Genomic DNA, 17,138 nt, shown 5'->3' with positions numbered 1-17,138 from the left:
GTTATAACGAATGCCAGGTACTGTTTTGGGGATGGACATGGGTTTGAGCAAGTTCTAGGAGATGGTGAAGGACAGAGAAGCCTGGCGTGCTGAAGTCCATGGGGTCGTAAAGAGTCAGACACGACCGAGCAACCGAACAACCAAAAACACTCTTTCATATAACTCTTACAAGGGAGGTACTTGTATTATTTTTTAATTTACAAATGAGTAAGCAGAGGCAAAGAGAGCTTCTCTGAGGTCACACAGTTGGCATCAGAGCCCAGATTCAGATGGAAAGAATGTGACCCCAGAGTGGGCTCTTTTTTTTTTTTCCTGGCTGCGCTGTGTCTTTGTTGCTTTCCGTGGGCTTTCTCTAGTTGCAGAGAGCAAGGGCTATTCTCTAGCTGTGGTGCATGGGCTTCTCATTGCAGTGGCTTCTCTTGTCGCAGAACACAGGCTCTAGGGCACACAGGCTTCAATAGCTGTGGCTCTCAGGCCAGGCTCAGTAGTTGTGGCACACAGGCTTGGTTGCCCCAAGGCATCTGAGATCTTACTGGATCAGGGACCGAACCTGTGTCCCTTCCATTGGCAGGCGGATTCTTAACCACTGGACCACCGGGGAAGTCCCAGAGTGGTCTCTTTTAAATCGCTGTATCTGCCTCTTCCTACAAGGGTAGTAGAAAGCTGTAAGTCATGAAGGCAGAACTCAAATGATTGAGAAATGCTGCCTTAGGACCTAATTGCAGAATCCTCACCCTGGCATTTGAGCTCTCCATGCACTGCCTCTGCCTGCTTTCCCAACAACTCCGTCTATGCTTTTCACCAAAGCCTAATCCACATGCCCACTCACCTGCCACGTAGCACCCACCCCATACCTCATTATTTCCCTGCCAGGAGGCCCCTCACCTCTTTACTCCCTCCCTACATTACAGTCCTTTTAAGAGGACCCATCTTTGCTGCAAAGGTGTATTTGACCAAAGCCACTTCAGCTAGAATCTTCAACAACTCTTGCCATTTGCTCACTAAAATGGCAGTTATTATGTGCCTTTACGCAGAGCGTAGGGAAGGGCAGTTAGCACACCCCAGTCTGAACTCTCCCTGACACTCACTTCCTGTTGCTAATACGTGAAAGGCTTTCACCCCCTCTGAACTTTGGTTTCATCATTCCTAAAGTGTGGGTGTGGATTTGCTCCTTTTGATTTCCAAAATACAATGGCTTATAGTTGCCTTCCAGGCTCCTCTAACTGTTCAGCTCTCAAGGGCTGGACCTGTGTCTTGGATGTCTCAGTACAGCCCAGGACTCTGCCCAAGCTTTTACATGCAGACGGTATTTAAGTGTTGGTCAGTTTGTTGGTGGGAAAGGCTATAAGTCTGCTTTGGGCTTGACTGACTTCTAAAAATCACCTTCCTCAGGGTGGTCACTGCTGAGGAACTTCAGAGTTCTCTTTTTTGTACAAGTTGGTAACAGAAGTTTTGGATCCAATCTGCCGCCTTTTTTCTTTAAGAGACCTAATGTAATGCTATTCAGGCCCACAGTCCTTTATCTGCGGTTTCAAAATCCAAAACATTCTAAAACCAAAAAGCTTTTTTAAACTCGTGTGATGGCAAAGCCTGACCTGGACGAACATGAGGCCAGTGGCAGTCTCTTTTATCCGCAGAGGGAGCATATTCATAGATTTGGCTGCAGGGATGTTCATGTGTTTGGGATGCTGCCCCCAGACCCAGATGTGGGGGTTATGTAATCTACTGAATGCACTCTACATTACCTTAAAAAAAAAAAATCTAAACAATTCTGAATGTCAAGGGTTTGGGACCAGAGGTTGTGGTTCTGGGCAGTATTTCTCTAGAGGTGCTATTGGCAGTAACTGGTGGAGAGGTCCTTTGGACGCAGGAGGATGCCAGTGTCACAGGCCTTCACATGACCTTGCCTCCTTGACCTTGTCCTAATCTTGGCCCTGGTTCCAGTATGACAGCCCATGCCTTGGTTTACCGACTTGGTTTTTTAAAATATTGTATTACATGCAATACCATTTATCTTGATTGCTAAGATTTTTTTGGCATCTCCTTCAGTTCTGCGCCTTAGGTACATCATCAATCTTGCCTCACCCTAAGAAACCAAGAGGGCTTCCTGGTTCATCTCAGTGATGAACTGGTGTGCCCTCCAGGTGGGAGTGACTGCTGGGTGCTTGCATTTCACTCTAATCCTGGGGGTGGAGGGTGGGGGTAGGCTGTTGGCCCTTGGCTGAGTCAGCTCTGCAGAGAGACTTACAAACTGGTTCCTGGATGCAAGTGCTACACCTGGATGTTTCTTCAGAGCCCAAGTGAGCCAAGTTCCTCTACCACCTTCTGAGAAGGGATGCAGTTACTCATTTGAAAATCACTGTTCTTGTTAATCCCTATAGCTGCTTCAACCTGACATTTTAAAATTAAAATATGTATATACACAAATGCTCCAGGAAGAACAGCAGAACAGTAGAAAAATGTACGGTGATGGAATCTAAAGTGTTTTATTGTGTTTTCTTCATTTTTGGATGAGGGAATCAAGAGGGGGGGTAATAGAGTTGTGAGGGTTTGTGGAAGAGCCAGGTTCAGACAGCCCTGTTTCCAGGCCCTCCATGAGTATCCAAGCCAGCAGGCTGTGACTTTCCTTTTTTCTCATCCCCAGGTGACCTCAGATGGGGAGGACACATGAATCAGTCAGCTGTCTCCTCTTGATTGAAGGACACTTTTAAAGAATTTTATTTTTAATTGGAGGATGATTGCTTTACAATATTGTGTTTCTGCCATACATCAACATGAATCAGCCATAGGTATACACAGAAAGACACTTTTTTTGAACCCTTCATACCTGTTTGGTATTGATGGGCATGCCTATGGGAGTTGAAGCCACCTTTCCCCTACCATTAAGTAACCAGCCCCTGTTATATTCTGAGCTGTAAGTATTTCTGGCCTGCTTTTCTAACCTATTGGAGGTCCTCTGAGATCATTTCTCTATCCCTATTTCTGTTCACGATTCCTCGTGATATAGCATTTCCATAAATATCCTTAAGCATCCTCTTACATACTGTTTACTCATCTTCTCATCCATTAGGAAGATATTCACCAGATCAAGCCTGGCACCTCGTTCTTTGACTTCTAAACACATCTCTGCCTCCAGACATTCAACCATTTGTCATTTCCCTGGGCCCTGCAGATGACATGTGGTCTTCCACCTATTGTCAGTACGTGCTGAAAAATGCTGCAGTATAGTATAATTTAAATTAATTGTGGAGATGAAATTTCCCAAAGGCCCCCAATTGTATAGTTGCCTTAAGCCCCAAGATTTGAGCACACTGTGTACCCATCATTCAGGAACTTCATGTCAATATCTGTAAGAGACCATTGAACTTACTGTCTGGGGTTGATCACATGAAGCCACCCTGATTCTACTCACCTCCATTTCCCTCAGCACTGCAATTTCCCTTGCATTGCACAATCTAGGATGGTGTCCCTTTTTATTAGAACAATTATTTGTAATGCCTCCTGATTACCCCAATTAAAATTTATAGATAATATGACATACCTGTATACACAAATGAAAAAATCGATATGCCTAAACTGAAAGAGAACTAAGGGGAAAATTAATTATAATTCAATACCACATATTCCAATATGGATTGCTTGGGCACAATGACACAGAAAACAGAAGGAAGGAGCCACAATGACACAGAAAACAGAAGGAAGGAGCCAGGTGCTTGAACCTGTGCCTAGAATCACTGAGAATGTAACAGCCACAAATACCCACAAGATAACAGGTGTGTCATGTGGGTGACTCAGATACCAGGAGAGGCGCCCCTGAAGTTGATGTGGTTTTCCCAGATGGTGAACCTCTCTTGGTAAAGTTCCAAACATAAAGTACAGTATCCCCTTGGTTTGTACTCCAGTGGGATTCCTGGTCAATTCAGTATATGTTAAAACTGTGCAAAAATCTCCTGTGTTTATTTCAGAAAGGAGTTTGGTTCTAGATGCTAATAACTCTGAATGGGCTTTTCCCCTCTGTGAATGCCCAGTGGCATGTTCTAAAGTTATGTGGGAGGGTTCTTTTGTGGGTTGTTGTGGGAACTGCAGGGCGTCCGGCATTCCAGGTCCCCACTAATAAGTACCTACAGCGCTCCCCACCCACTGTGATGCTGACACAGGGCCCCCTCCACCCCCCTCATTTCCAGGGGTGGCCCCACTGAGAACTACTGGTCTGAAAGAACAACCAGGAGGACCAGGAACAGGGAGATCTGATTTCGGGTCAAGACACCTTAGTACTTGTATGACCTTAACTCTGGCTGCCTGGGTCTCCTCTCTGTAAAGGTGTTATTAATATAATGACACACTTGTCCTTGGTCTTTGGGATTGTGGCTCACTGTGCTCCCTCCGTGACCTCAGCTCAGCCCAGAGCATTCATATGTACCCCGCAGTGTATGTTCCAGCCTCAGCTCTCCCTAACTGTGATTTTCTCCTGGGCGTTTTAACATATTTGTGTCTCTCTTAGGGCTTCCCTGGTGGCTCAGGTGATGAATAAACTGCCTGCAATGCAGGAGACCCAAGTTTGATACATGGGTAGCGAAGATCCTCTGGAGAAGGGAATGGCAACCCACTCCAGTATTCTTGCTTGGAGAATTCCATGGAGAGAGGGGCTTGGCAGGCTACAGTCCATGGAGTTGCAAAGAGTCAGGCATGACTGAGTGACACACACACACACACACACACACACACACACACACACACACACATCTCTCTTATCTGGGAAGAAGGAAGGAGGAAGAGAGAAAGGACACCTCCCCCTGCCCCCATCTCTACTCTCCAGCAGCTTATCTCTCTCTTTCCCTTCATAAGCAAAATTCTCACCTATCCACACTGTGTCAGTCACAACGGTCCCCAGGAACCTCTTTGCTGCTAACTCTCCTCAGTCCCTGTTTGGCTTGCCTCTGCAGTTGATGTGACCCCTCACACCCTCCTGCCCCCACTTCCCCGGCGGGATCGGCGGGATCCCTTCCTGGGTGTCCTGCTCCCTCCCTGGCCCTTCCACAGGCTTCCTCTCCCATCCTCTATGGGCCCGAGATGTCACCCATTGCACCTTCTCCCCAGCAGGCTCCTCCTCTCTACCACTGCATCCAGTGGGGGCTGAGACCTGCCTCCAGCCTAGAATCCTGTGGGCATCTCAAAATTAGAGCATCTGAAACACAGTTCACTGTGGATCCCCTCTGATGCACACCTTTGCCTGCATCCTCTTCTCTCAGTGAATGACCCTACCATTGCCCAAGTCAGAAGTATGGGTGCCATTCTCCTCTCTCTCTCACACCCCCTTCCTTCCCACCCGCTGCCCCACCTCCAATAAATTTCTCACTGAGTCCTTTCAGTCCTGCTTTCTTAATAGTTCTGGAACCTTTGCTAATTTGAGTTGGCTGCCTGACCCTTGTTGACATTTAGGATTGCAACCTGTACTTACTGTTTGGCTGGATTAAGGTCTCTAGAGGCTCTCCGCACGGAAAGGCTTAGGGTTTCCTAAGTAATTAAAAATAAATTAACCTCATTCTAAATTATAATGTTTTCGGAAACAACAAAATTTATTTGTATACAAAAGCCACAGTAGCTTCTTTTTTATTCTCTCTCATTTGCTCTTCTTTAAAATAATCTCCTCTGGTGCCCCATCGTGGCTGGTGGTCCTAAGTGTGTGTCTAGTGGGCCAGTTTGGACAATCCAGGATCACTTAGAATATCAGCCACCTGTGGCCTGAGGCGTCTTTGCCTGTGGTCTTTGCTTCTTGGGTGTTTGTGTGTACCTGGTGGCATGACATAGATGCTGAGTAATTGTTTACAGAACGTGTGAATGAGCACATGAATAATGAGATGAACTTGAAGTAGGTTCATTTAAGTAAAAGGCACTGTGGGAAGTTATTATCATTACTAGGTTTCTGGTATTTGATGCTACAGTAGAATTTCCAAGATTGTATATTTACAATGTTTTAAAGACAATCAGAGCCACTGTTGTGCTTCAGCTTTCATCCTTCAACCCACTTAGCACTGAGTAGTCTGTACATAAAAGATGCATATGAGGATTTCTGAATTAATAAATAAATGAAGTTGCACAATATGATGGTTTGCTTGATTCCCTTTCCTGCAGTGAGGCTGCTTAAAGAGACTCCATCACCTGCCCCTTATTTAAAGAGGTGCGTTATTTGAAGTGGCCACACCCTGGGACTTCCCTGGTGGTCCAGTGGTTAAGAGACCATACTTCCATTGCAGGGGGCACAGGTTCGATCACTGGTAGGGGAACCGCTATGCGGTGTGGCCAAAAAATAGAAGAAAAAAAACAAATAAAGTGGCCACACCCAGCTGTGACAGACATGGTACTTGGGGGAAGGAGGCTGTGCCTGCATGAGATCTCAGAAGGGATGAACGTGGTCTAAAGACCTAAAGTCAGGCAGTATGGATAGGTCTAATTCTGGGCGGTGCAGGGGAAATGAAATACCAGGTAATACCTAGGAGGCTGTGGTTTCACAAACATACCCTGACTCATTAGTATGTGCTTATGGACAAAACAAGTGTCAAAACATCTCCAGCAAATATTAACTGTGTCCAAGAATAGATCTAAATAATCCTGTCCTCTGGTCCTGATAGGTGGTCTCCTGGAAGCTTGCTGATCTTGGGGAGAGAGAGGAGTAAACAGGTGGAGAAGTAAGAGAAGGGAAAGGCCCCACTGGAAAGGAAATGTGTCTAGGAGGGACCCATTGACAGGGCTGGAATTTGGGGGCCCAGGTAGACAGGGGATGGCCAGTGTCCTCCCTGGATTCACCCTCCACGTCTGCTCTACTCCATCCCACCCCGTTAATGGCAGGGGTTCCTTTGTTGTTGTCGTTATTTTTCTCCTCACTTTTACTTGGAAGTAATTTCAGACTTACTTCAGAAGTAACTTCAGAAAAGTTGCCAGAATAGTACAGAACATGTATGCGTGCATGCTAAGTCACTTCAGTTGTGTCTGTCTCTTTGCTGTAGGCCCCAGGCTCCTCTGTCCATGGGATTCTCCAGGCACGAATACGGGAGTGGGTTGTCATGCTCTCCTCCAGGGGATCTTCCCCACCCAGGGATCGGGTTCTTTACCACTAGTGCCACCTGGGAAGCCCACAGAATACACATATACTCTTTATCCAGATTCAATATTTTTTTTAACCTTTTGCTTTATCATTTATGTTCTCTCTCCTTTCTCTTTTTTTCTGAACCTTTTTAGAGTCAGTTGACTACATGGTGGCCCTTTCTCTCTGGATAATTCATGTGTGGATTCCTAAGAAGAACAATACTGTTTTATAATATCTACAGTATGTTGAACTTTAATATGACACTTTATCTAATCTGCTGATTTTATGGCAGATTTGTTGATTAACTTAATAACATCCTTTACAGCATTTTTCTCCAGTCAGGATCCAACATGGCATTTGTTATGTCTCTTCAGTCTCTTTTCATCCAGAACAGGTCCTCAGTTTTTCTTTGTCTTTCATGACATTGACATGTTCGAAGAACATAGCCTCCTTCTCACCTTTAAAATAAAATATATGGAACGCTCTTCCCTTTGGATTGGTCTGCTGTTGGGTCATGTTTAGACTCCAAGTTACACATCCCCGGCTAGTGTACACAGAAGGGATGTTGTGTCTTTTTCAGTGTGTTACATCCAGAGGCCCCACATGTCCTTCTGTCACTTTTATGTGATGGTAAGTTTGATCGCTTGGCCAAGGTGTCCCATGTTTTCACTGTGTGTTTGCTAATTTTCCCTCACTACTAATAAGCAGTCTGTGGGGAGACGAGACCATATGAACGTCTTACTCCTCATCTACATTTTGCCCCAATTAGCAATCATCCACACTGGGTTTACAGGTATTTCTGGATCCCACCCAAGGGATGGGAGGTCAAGCTGTCCGGGACCAGGTGACCTATTTATGAGGGCCTCGCCCACGTGGGAGGGCCTGGCTGTGCCACCCAGCCCTGTTGAGTAACCGCATCTCCACGATAATTTCCCTCTTCCTACTCCCACCAGAAACAGAAGCTCATTCGTCATTCACTCAACTGACACATAAGGATGTTCTTGCGAAAGCTTCACAGCTTTATTTGGGCACGGTAGGGTATAAAAAGAAAGCTCATTCCTTCGATGCCTTTAAGAAGCCTACCATTGAGTTGGGGAGACAAGACTTGGTCACTGAAAGGTAAAGGACATGTAAGTCTTCAGTACTGTGACCCCACAGGACAACTCAACAAGAGTTATCCTGTGACCCTGGAGAATCTGAGGCTCTTAGGAGTTTGGGAGGAGAGGGGTCAGAGTGGTTTAGGTAAGATTGATGGAGGAACCTTTCATTAACAACGGTCATCTCTGAGTGGGCATTGAAGGACAGGTAAATCTGGGTAAACAGAAATAAGGGCATTCCAGGAGGGGAATGGTGTGCACAAAGACCTGGAGATGAGAATATGATGGAGCGACTGGCGGGGCGGGGTGGGGCAAGTTATATACCAGCCTGGATGGGGCCAAGGGTTGCTGTAGGTGGCAGGATCTACCCCTTCCTGAACACCTACCTCATACCAGGCATTTAAAAAAAACCAAAACCTTTCCTGATTCTACAAGTGATACATGTGTGGTGTAAGAAGCTTAGAAAAATAGAGCTATACAAAGAAAATTTTTAATGAAGTCACTCTGTCCTTTCATCCAGAGATAACCAGTTAACCGTGGTGTGGTTCCTTCATTTCTGAGATCTTTGACATTCTTCTGGCAATGGCTCATTTGGGTTCATAGATTCAGGAGCCCTTCTTGTCCCTCAGAGCATATTAATCATACTTTGACAAACGTTTCATTCTGTTGACTTTATCAATTTTGTTTTCTAGCTAGAACTTGTGTTCTCTAATTTGGTGCTTCTCTGGCTGTTTTGGTTTTTGTCAAATGTTTGGTGAGTCTTGGTGTTTCTCTCTCTGTGTTTTGAGGTTTTTCAGTCACCTCTGTATGAATCCCGATTACATGCTCTCGAGCCAGCCACCCCTGGGGACAGGAGGATAGATGTGCCTGCTGGGGATGCAGGAGCTGTCTAGGTGTCCCTTTGCCTCAATGCCCTAATGTCCCTGGTGGAGGGACAACTGGGTGGAGACGTGGGGCAGGGGCTGCTTGTCTGGCCGCTCCAGATCCCATGACCAACCACTCAGGGCCTCTCCTGGACCCCTAATCTGCTTGCTCCAAACTTGGAGCCCCCAGAGCCATTCCCCCAGATGTAGAATCCTTAGCCACACTGCTGGGGTTCAAATCCTAGTGCCGGCACTTACTAGCACTATGACCTTGGGAAAGCTATGTAACTCTGGGTCTTATTTGTAAAATGGGGAAAATAATAGTCTCTGTCTCAAAGGATTTTTGTGAGGGTTCAATGAGATATCTTCATACAGCATATATATGTGCTGTATGAATGTCAGTTATTATTATTTTTCATGGTTTTATTTGGGGGGGGTTGTGGTTTCTCTATCAGTTTATTCTCATTTGCTTCCATCTTCAAGGATAGAATTCCCTCTTATTTTTTGGTGCTGTAATGGATTTATTCTTCTTAGAAAATGTCTTTTCTATCACTTTCAAGGGACTTGGGGGAGGTACACAGTTGCCCCTGGTCTGCCATCTTGATACAGTGATACATTTCCTTCAAATCTTCTTCAGTGAGCTGTATGAGTGTCTTATTATTATCTGTAAGACGTGCACGAAAGCATCCATTGCCATCTCTCTCCGCTCACCCAGGAGCCTGACCCAGGGCAGGACTTGCCACCTGGTCTGGGATCCTGGATGCTGACTATGTCTTGTACAGGCCTGGGAGGTGATGAGTCCTCTTCTGGGCCTTCCTCAGGCTGGTTTGAGGCTGTCCTAATGAATGTAATGGGTCCTCTGCTTCCTTTGTCAAAAGGAATGTTAATTATTTTCAGCAGTCTAATTACGTGGCTAATGAGAGCCTGACTGAGATAACATTCCCTTTAATTACTCTTGCCTAAGTGCTGTTTGGAGCCATATTTGAATGTGTTGCAAGGGTTGGTGCTTTCACGGTGGATGGAGCTGTCTGGGAGAAGCTGGCCCAGAGGGACCAGGGTTGCAGGATTTAAGGCGCACAGTGGAAGTGCCTGGCTTCAGTCAGTGCCCAGCCTCAAGTATGCTGGCCTTTCCTCTGGGCCATTACTTAAAGGGACAATCGGATCGGGTCATGTATAGAGCAAACAGCAACCATCACAGCTCCTCCTGAACAACTCATTCCCCAGTCTTCCCCCCAGTGCACCTGCCCTTCAGGATCCTCTTGGCCAAGCCTCTCACTCTTGGGGGCCCTGCCCCCTGCCTTTTCTCCCATTCAGTACTTGGATTTTGAGTTCCTACTCTATGTCAAGTTTTATCCAGGACATGAGGATGCAAAGATAAGGAACCCATGGTCCAGATGGCTTTCCAAAACCAAAATTTGATCACACCCTTCTCCTCTGCCCAGGAGCAATGTCACATGTCTGTATTCTGACCCCTACTCCCTTCCAGGGTTTATCTTCTGTAGCATGACCTTCCTTTGGTTCCGATGTGTTCTGAGTTGTCCTTCAATAACTGGGCCTTCATGGGCAGATCCATGGAAGGCATCTCTCCCAAGCCCCTGGGTGGGCTTGAGTAGGCTGGAAGGGGCAGGTCATATGAGATTGTTTGCTGTAAGAATGAAGGGGCAGTTGTACGTGGCCTGTTGCCATAGGAGAATTAAGTGCCCTGACACCTGTCTACACATCTGCATCTCTCATGAATGGTGGGAGGGGAAGTGCTGATGAAAACCTCGATCCTCCCATTTTCCAGCTGTCATTAAACCTCTTAGCCTCCCTCACCTCCTGAGTCAATCCGCATCATGGGCTCATGGACGGGACCCATGAGATGACCTGTGTGGCACCTGCCCAGCATGTAGAGGGTACTCAATAAATGGTTTGGAGTTAAGCTTGGGTTTTTTTTTTTGGTTGTTAAACCTAGCAGCAGTCCCTACACTGAGTTACAGCCAAAGATGCAGGGACGGGTCTCATTCACCAATGGCCAGGGCCCTCTCCTAGCCTTTTGGATAAAAGTCACTCTTCAGACAGTAGACAGTGACTCTCTTGGAACAAGGGTTCATTCTCCCTCATCTCACAATGGCAGCGTTGGTTGACTAGGTCTGAGTCTGTGGGAGAGAAGGAGGGCAGGGTGTCTGTTCAGAACACAAGGATTTCCAAGAGCAAGGAAGTGAAGCTCAGCCTTAGGTCTGTATGTTTGCCAGCCTTTTGGTCACCCTTGGTAATCCTGAGAGCAATGTCCAGTGGAACTTTCTGTGATGATGGAAATGTTCTACCTCTGCACTGTCCAATATGGTGGACACTTGCCACATGTAGCTCTGTGCACTTGAATGTGGCTCCAGTGACTAAGGAACTGGATTTTTAAATTCTATTCATTTTTAATTAAAGTTAAATTTTATATAGCTATATGTAGCTATCAGACTGGCTAGTGCAGTTGTGCAGTTTTCAGAAAATTCATCTCTGAGTACTTCGTGTTCTTGGCTTGGGCCTCATCTCTAGGCTACTAGTTTTCACATGTCCTGTTTGGAGAAGATAGTTGAGTGTGCTGTTGGCAAAGGCCAGGTGAGTCAAGGGGCAATGACAAAAATCAGTGACCAGAAGGGCAATTTGGAACCCCCAGAGCTATAGCCATCCTGCTGAGATTCACCAACTGTGCTGGGTATCTGACCTTCTTATTCCACAGTTCTGCCCCCTTACAGTCTGCAGGAGGCAAAGCCACTGGTTTTCACAGCAGCAGAGATGGGTAGGTGGTGCTCAGGTATGTGATTCTCATGCCAGCTAGGTGTGTTCCAGATGAGGGAAAACCACCTGTGCTGGTCAGAATTTTCTTGATCACAAGTGACAGAAAATCTAACAAACTAGCTGGAGTAACGGAGAAGGCAATGGCACCCCACTCCAGTACTCTTGCCTGGAAAATCCCATGGACGGAGGAGCCTGGTAGGCTACAGTCCATGGGGTTGCTAAGAGTCGGACGACTGAGCGACTTCACTTTCACTTTTCCCTTTCATGCAGTGGAGAAGGAAACGGCAACCCACTCCAGTATTCTTGCCTGGAGAATCCCAGGGACGGCGGAGCCTGGTGGGCTGCCGTCTATGGGGTCGCACAGAGTCGGACACGACTGAAGCGACTTAGCAGCAGTAGCAGCAGCAGCTGGAGTAAAAGGGAATATCTACTTTCTCGTTAAGGTGAAACACCCAGACTAGAGAGGATCTGGTAAAGTTGCTTAAATTCTTTTGATCAGAAGCAGGTGGAAATTCTATGCCATCAGTCAAAGGATTTCGTCTTCCTTTTATTGTTTAATACAATTGCCAAGCAACAGCTGAAGGTTTCACAATTTCTAGCCCCTGACCGCAGGAAGAGTCTTCAGTGTACCGGCTGTATTTACTTGGCACCTGAGCACTTTGCCCTGACCTAGTAGACCCTGTAGGGATCACTAGAGGACTCTTGAAGTTGGGGGCAGGGAATGTCAGACGCCTAATTACACAAAGCTTGTTTAGCTTCTTTCTGCCTCAGGATGTTTGCACTTCTGTTCCCTCTGCCTGGAATACTTTTCCCGACACTCTTTGCAAAGCTTTTCTGCATCTTTCTGACCTATGCCTGATGCTAGCTCCTTAGAGAAGTTTAAGACTCGCCCTCCAGCATCTAATTTCTTTCTGACCCCTTCCAGGCCTTTCCCCTTCTTCATGGCCTGATATCAGACATTATAGCATGTGCTGTCTGGCTTCCTTACTGTCTGTCTCCCCACAGAGCTGTGAGCATCAAGTGGGCAGGAACCTCACCTTGTTCACAGTGGGTGCAGTGCCTGGCCTTCAGCAGGTGCTTGGTCAATATTTGTTGACTGCTGGAATACGACACCTCAGATGAAGAAACCAGCCTCCACAGGACTTCTTGGACCCGGTCCCCTGGTTGTTTAGAAATCTCCGGGGGTGGCTTGGCTGCAGAAGGCTGTGAAAAGTAGGGCACTGGGTGTCACACTGTTGACAACGTCTAGGCTTGTCCTTGCCCTGGGCTTCTTTCTGCCTCCGCTGGGGAGGTGACGAAGGGGTAGGGTCTCCATTGCTCCAAAGGTAGGGCGCGGTGGATTTACCTGTGGGGCCTCCTAAGGATGTGAGCAGTAATAGGGAGAAACCAGATAGATGAATTCCTGCTTAGCGTGTGGGGGAGGCTGTGAGGCCACTGTCGTCTCTTCCTGTCCAGCTGACAGCAGGAACCTTGCTGGGGTCACGTGATGAGGATCCCAGGCCCTCTCAGCTGCCTCCCGGTGGATCTGCATAGGGGATTATTGGCGGAGGGGAGGGGAGGCGGCTCTGTACAGTAACACACGCCTGGCTCTGGGACGGTGGCCAGGCAGCTAATTAGAGAGCCCAGCAGCTGTCCAGCCTTTCAGGCAGTGAGCAGCAGCCACCCAGTGCCAGGGGGCGGGATGGGAGGGAAGGCAAGGAGTGCAGGGTCAGAGACCACCCTCCAAGGTGTAGGGGGATGTGGGCAGGCCGTCAGGCTTGGTTCTAGGGGGAGGAGGGGAAGGGGTAGTCAGGGAGAGTGGGCTGGAGAGTAGGGAGGAGGAAGGAAGAAGAAAAGGTTATCAGGACAGGGTGGTCTGAAGGTGAGACAGAAGACCGGGGCGGGGCGGGGGCGTGAGATGTCCAGCAGGCAGGGAAACCCAGATTCTAAGCCCAGGGTGAGGGGAATGGAGTGGAAGGACATGGCCAGGTGGAGTGGGGAACCTATCCTCTATCTATCTCCATCCTTTCTTCCACATGGCAGTCAGGCCCCAGGGCCTGGGGCTCCTTGCTCCCCAGAGGGAGCTGACCACGCTCACCTCCCTCGCCCCCCACCCCCACCCCGGGGGAATTTGGAGTTCCTATTGCATTTGCAGCTGAGCGTTGTCACTCCTTGGTTTGGGAAGTTGCCAAATCCACTTGCGTTCAGGGTTGGTCTTACTACAGGACAAGTAAAAGCAGTTGTTCCGGGTCAAAACGGAAGAACTGGGGAGGATTTGCATAACCAGAGCATGCCCCAGTGGGTCTCTGGGGCATCTTCTCTTTACTTTATGGGCACCTGGGTGGGGGACAGAGAAGGCAATGGCACCCCACTCCAGTACTCTTGCCTGGAAAATCCCATGGACGGAAGAGCCTGGTAGGCTGCAGTCCATGGTGTCACGAAGAGTCGGACGTGACTGAGCGACTTCACTTTCACTTTTCACTTTCGTGCATTGGAGAAGGAAATGGCAACCCACTCCAGTGTTCTTGCCTGGAGAATCCCAGGGACGGCGGAGCCTGGTGGGCTGCCGTCTATGGGGTCGCACAGAGTCGGACACGACTGAAGCGACTTAGCAGCAGCAGCAGCAGGGTGGGGGAATCTGTGGAAGAGAATAGGAGAGAAAAAGGCATAGTGTTTGACTGCCGCTTCCTGGTTTCAGTCTTAGGTTCTGAGCCATGGAGAAGAGTTGCGGGGGAGGGTAGATTGGATTTTGAGGTTCTAGTCGGAGAAGCAGAGATTCAATCCTGCAAGCCCAGCTTACCCTAAATAGTTACAGGGGAGGAGAGAGAGCATTGTGGTGGGAATTTCCTGCCAGCAGCTGCTGGTTAAACCTCTTTGGGAGATCAATCCTACGTATATGAAAACTGGATGTGCCTTTTGAGAGTGCCAGCACATTGTAGAAATAACAGAATAGGACTTGGTATTCTCTGACTTGAACCTGAGCTTGGCCTCTTGCCCACATGAGAGCCTGCAGTGTCTCCCAGGATGCCTAGGACGCTCTGTTCCAGCCCCATCTCTCCTCTCATGTCTTCTGTATTGTCCAGACCCCAGGCACTCACCCCATCTCTCCTCACCTTAGGCTGGGTGATAGCTTTTGGAGGTAGGAGAAAGGATAGCAAGCACCCTCCTTTCTTTCCTCTGCAGAGATAGCCTTGGCCATTGTAAACCAATGTTTACGTGCTTTGTGGGAAAGAACCCTTCTGTGATGGTGGCCTAAAAATTAGAAAACATATGGGGCTTCCCTGGTGGCTTAGATGGTAAAGAACTGCTTGCAGTGCAGGAGACCCGGGTTCAATCCCTGGGTTGGAAAGATCCCCTGGAGAAGGGAATGGCTACCCACTCCAGTATTCTTGCCTGAAGAATTCCATGGACAGAGGAGCCTGGTGGGCTACATACAGTCCATGGGGTTGCAAAGAGTTGGACAATGACTGAGTGACTTAACACTTTCAGGCATCATTATGTTTGATTAGTAACACTGGATGTTGCAATCACCCAATAATTTAGCTGGCGCCTTCTCTACCTTGCCTGTCCCTCCATCCAACAGAAGTTCCATGGTTTCAAGGAATTCACCATATGAAGGGGGAAACAGACACAGAATCGTTTTAAGATGGGACCATATGTTTCAATGGGAGGATGTTCAGTGCCCTGTAGGAACATCGGTGATGGAATAACTGGGGGACTGTGGGAGGATGTTGTCACAAAAGAATGAAGAGGGGAAGAATCTCAAAGGAGGCATGGGTGTGATGGGCTGCAGAGGAGGGCAGTTAGAGAGAGCTTGAACTTGAACATGGTCTCCACTCCTTCAAGCTTCTGGGGCATCTGGTTGTGTTGAAGGAGAAGCTGGACGGACAGACTCAGCTGTATGTTTTCAAGTAAGCGGCTTATGGAACTGACTAAATAGATTACACTCAATGAAGCATGAGCATGTGCGGACATGGGCCTTGAGAATGAAACTGGGATGGGAAGCGACTGGAAGGAATGCCGTGTGGAGAGAGGGGTGACTCTGGAGCCCTAGGACCAGGGTTTGCATCAAGTGTGTGGATTTGGCCTAATCGCTTAATGTCCTGAAACTCAGTGTTTTCATTTTTAAAATGCAGCAGGGTTGGGGACAGGGTGGGAGGTAGACTAATTCCTGCCTTCCCTGAAGGAGTTTGGGGAGAATCATGAGAGATAATACACTTGAAAAAGTGTAAGTTCTATCCCCATGTTAGTTGTCTAAGGGCTCTTAGCCTATTCTTCTCTTCCAGAAACTTCTGGTTCAGGTCATGCTGTCCACAAGGGAGCATGCCCTCTATACCCTGGGACCCAATCGAAGGGGCCAGGGAGTGTCAGAGGAGTCTGGGGACAGCTGGTGCACTTGGAGGCAGAGGTGGGACCCCATCACATCCTTGTCCAGCACCCCCACCTCCCCCCGGTTCCCCAGAGGGAGAGCTTGCAGATGAGGAAGGAGGGGGGCTCCAACCTGAGGAGGGGCCCCAGAGGGACCCCGTTTTGACTGCTGCATTTCATCTGCTGGGGCAGCCCCGCAGCCAGTGAGGGGCTCCCAGGGCTGACTGCACGCAGGCTGTGCTGCCAGGATGTGGGCTTTGGTTTCTGTTTCTGTTTGGGTTTGACTTGTGCTATTAAGGAGGGCTGCTTAGGGCTCAGAGAAGGGGAAGTGCCCGTGAAGGGGAATCAAACGCCCCAGGCATTGGGCCACGGTGATGCTGGGGGTGGAGGGCGTGCTGGACATGCCGATGACAGGTACGTCCCAGGGTGACCCCTGCCCACGGTCTGGCAGGCTGGGCGAAGGGAGGGTGTGGGCGGGCGGTGGGGGGGGGTGCTCCTGTTTGTGGAGGAGATGGGGAGGGGCTGAGGTCAGGAGAGCATAGCAACCCACAGCCCCTCACCCGCTCTGTCCTTCATCCTTCAGTTCTCTCAGTGAGAGGCTCTGGGGCGAGACCCAGGGGCGCACACCTTTCCTACCCCAAAGTACATGCGCACACAATGAATTTCAGGTCCCCAAGCCCTCCCCTTTCACTTCTCTTGGCTCCCCTGCTGCCTTGCAGGTTGTCGGCTTTGGAAGCAAAGGCCCAAGTCACCCCTGCTCAGAGAGCCTGGGGGGGTAGAGGGAAGGAGGAGGGTGGCCATGGGCAGCAGCTCAGATGGTGCCTCTGTGGTTCACCCTGCTTGATGTCCACTGGGTATGGTGACAGCTCCCCCCCGGTCACACACTGTTCTCAGTTTCTGAGCAGCTGGTCCCTCCTTCTGTAGGACTGGGCTGGATCTGAGCTCTGTCCTTGGGCTCACGTAGAAGGGGCAATG

General features: G+C 48.6%; 1 protein-coding gene and 1 long non-coding RNA gene across 15 annotated transcripts in view; one reads left to right on the top strand and one right to left on the bottom strand.

The window, feature by feature from the left end:
- Positions 1-17,138, top strand: part of TMEM229B (transmembrane protein 229B) — a 40,812-nt gene that overhangs the window by 8,859 nt on the left and 14,815 nt on the right. For 3 of the 14 annotated variants that reach the window (XM_081513434.1, XM_081513437.1, XM_081513442.1), the window contains exon 1: positions 16,430-16,577. The exons of the other annotated variants lie outside the window; for them this stretch is intronic. The gene's annotated coding sequence lies outside the window, so the exon portion shown is untranslated. Of the gene's footprint in view, positions 1-16,429; positions 16,578-17,138 lie in introns of those variants that run through there. 14 annotated transcript variants of the gene reach the window in all.
- On the bottom strand, positions 12,351-16,097 carry LOC145514749 (uncharacterized). The gene is made up of 2 exons (XR_014060439.1): positions 13,162-16,097; positions 12,351-13,019 (listed from the first exon to the last, which is right to left on the bottom strand). It is a non-coding gene; the product is annotated as an uncharacterized LOC145514749 (long non-coding RNA).

Source organism: Giraffa tippelskirchi, chromosome 7, assembly GCF_054371585.1.
Source record: "Giraffa tippelskirchi isolate mGirTip1 chromosome 7, T2T-mGirTip1v1.2.pri, whole genome shotgun sequence".
Lineage (NCBI taxonomy): Eukaryota > Metazoa > Chordata > Mammalia > Artiodactyla > Giraffidae > Giraffa > Giraffa tippelskirchi.
This window is presented reverse-complemented; position numbering and strand designations above follow the sequence as displayed.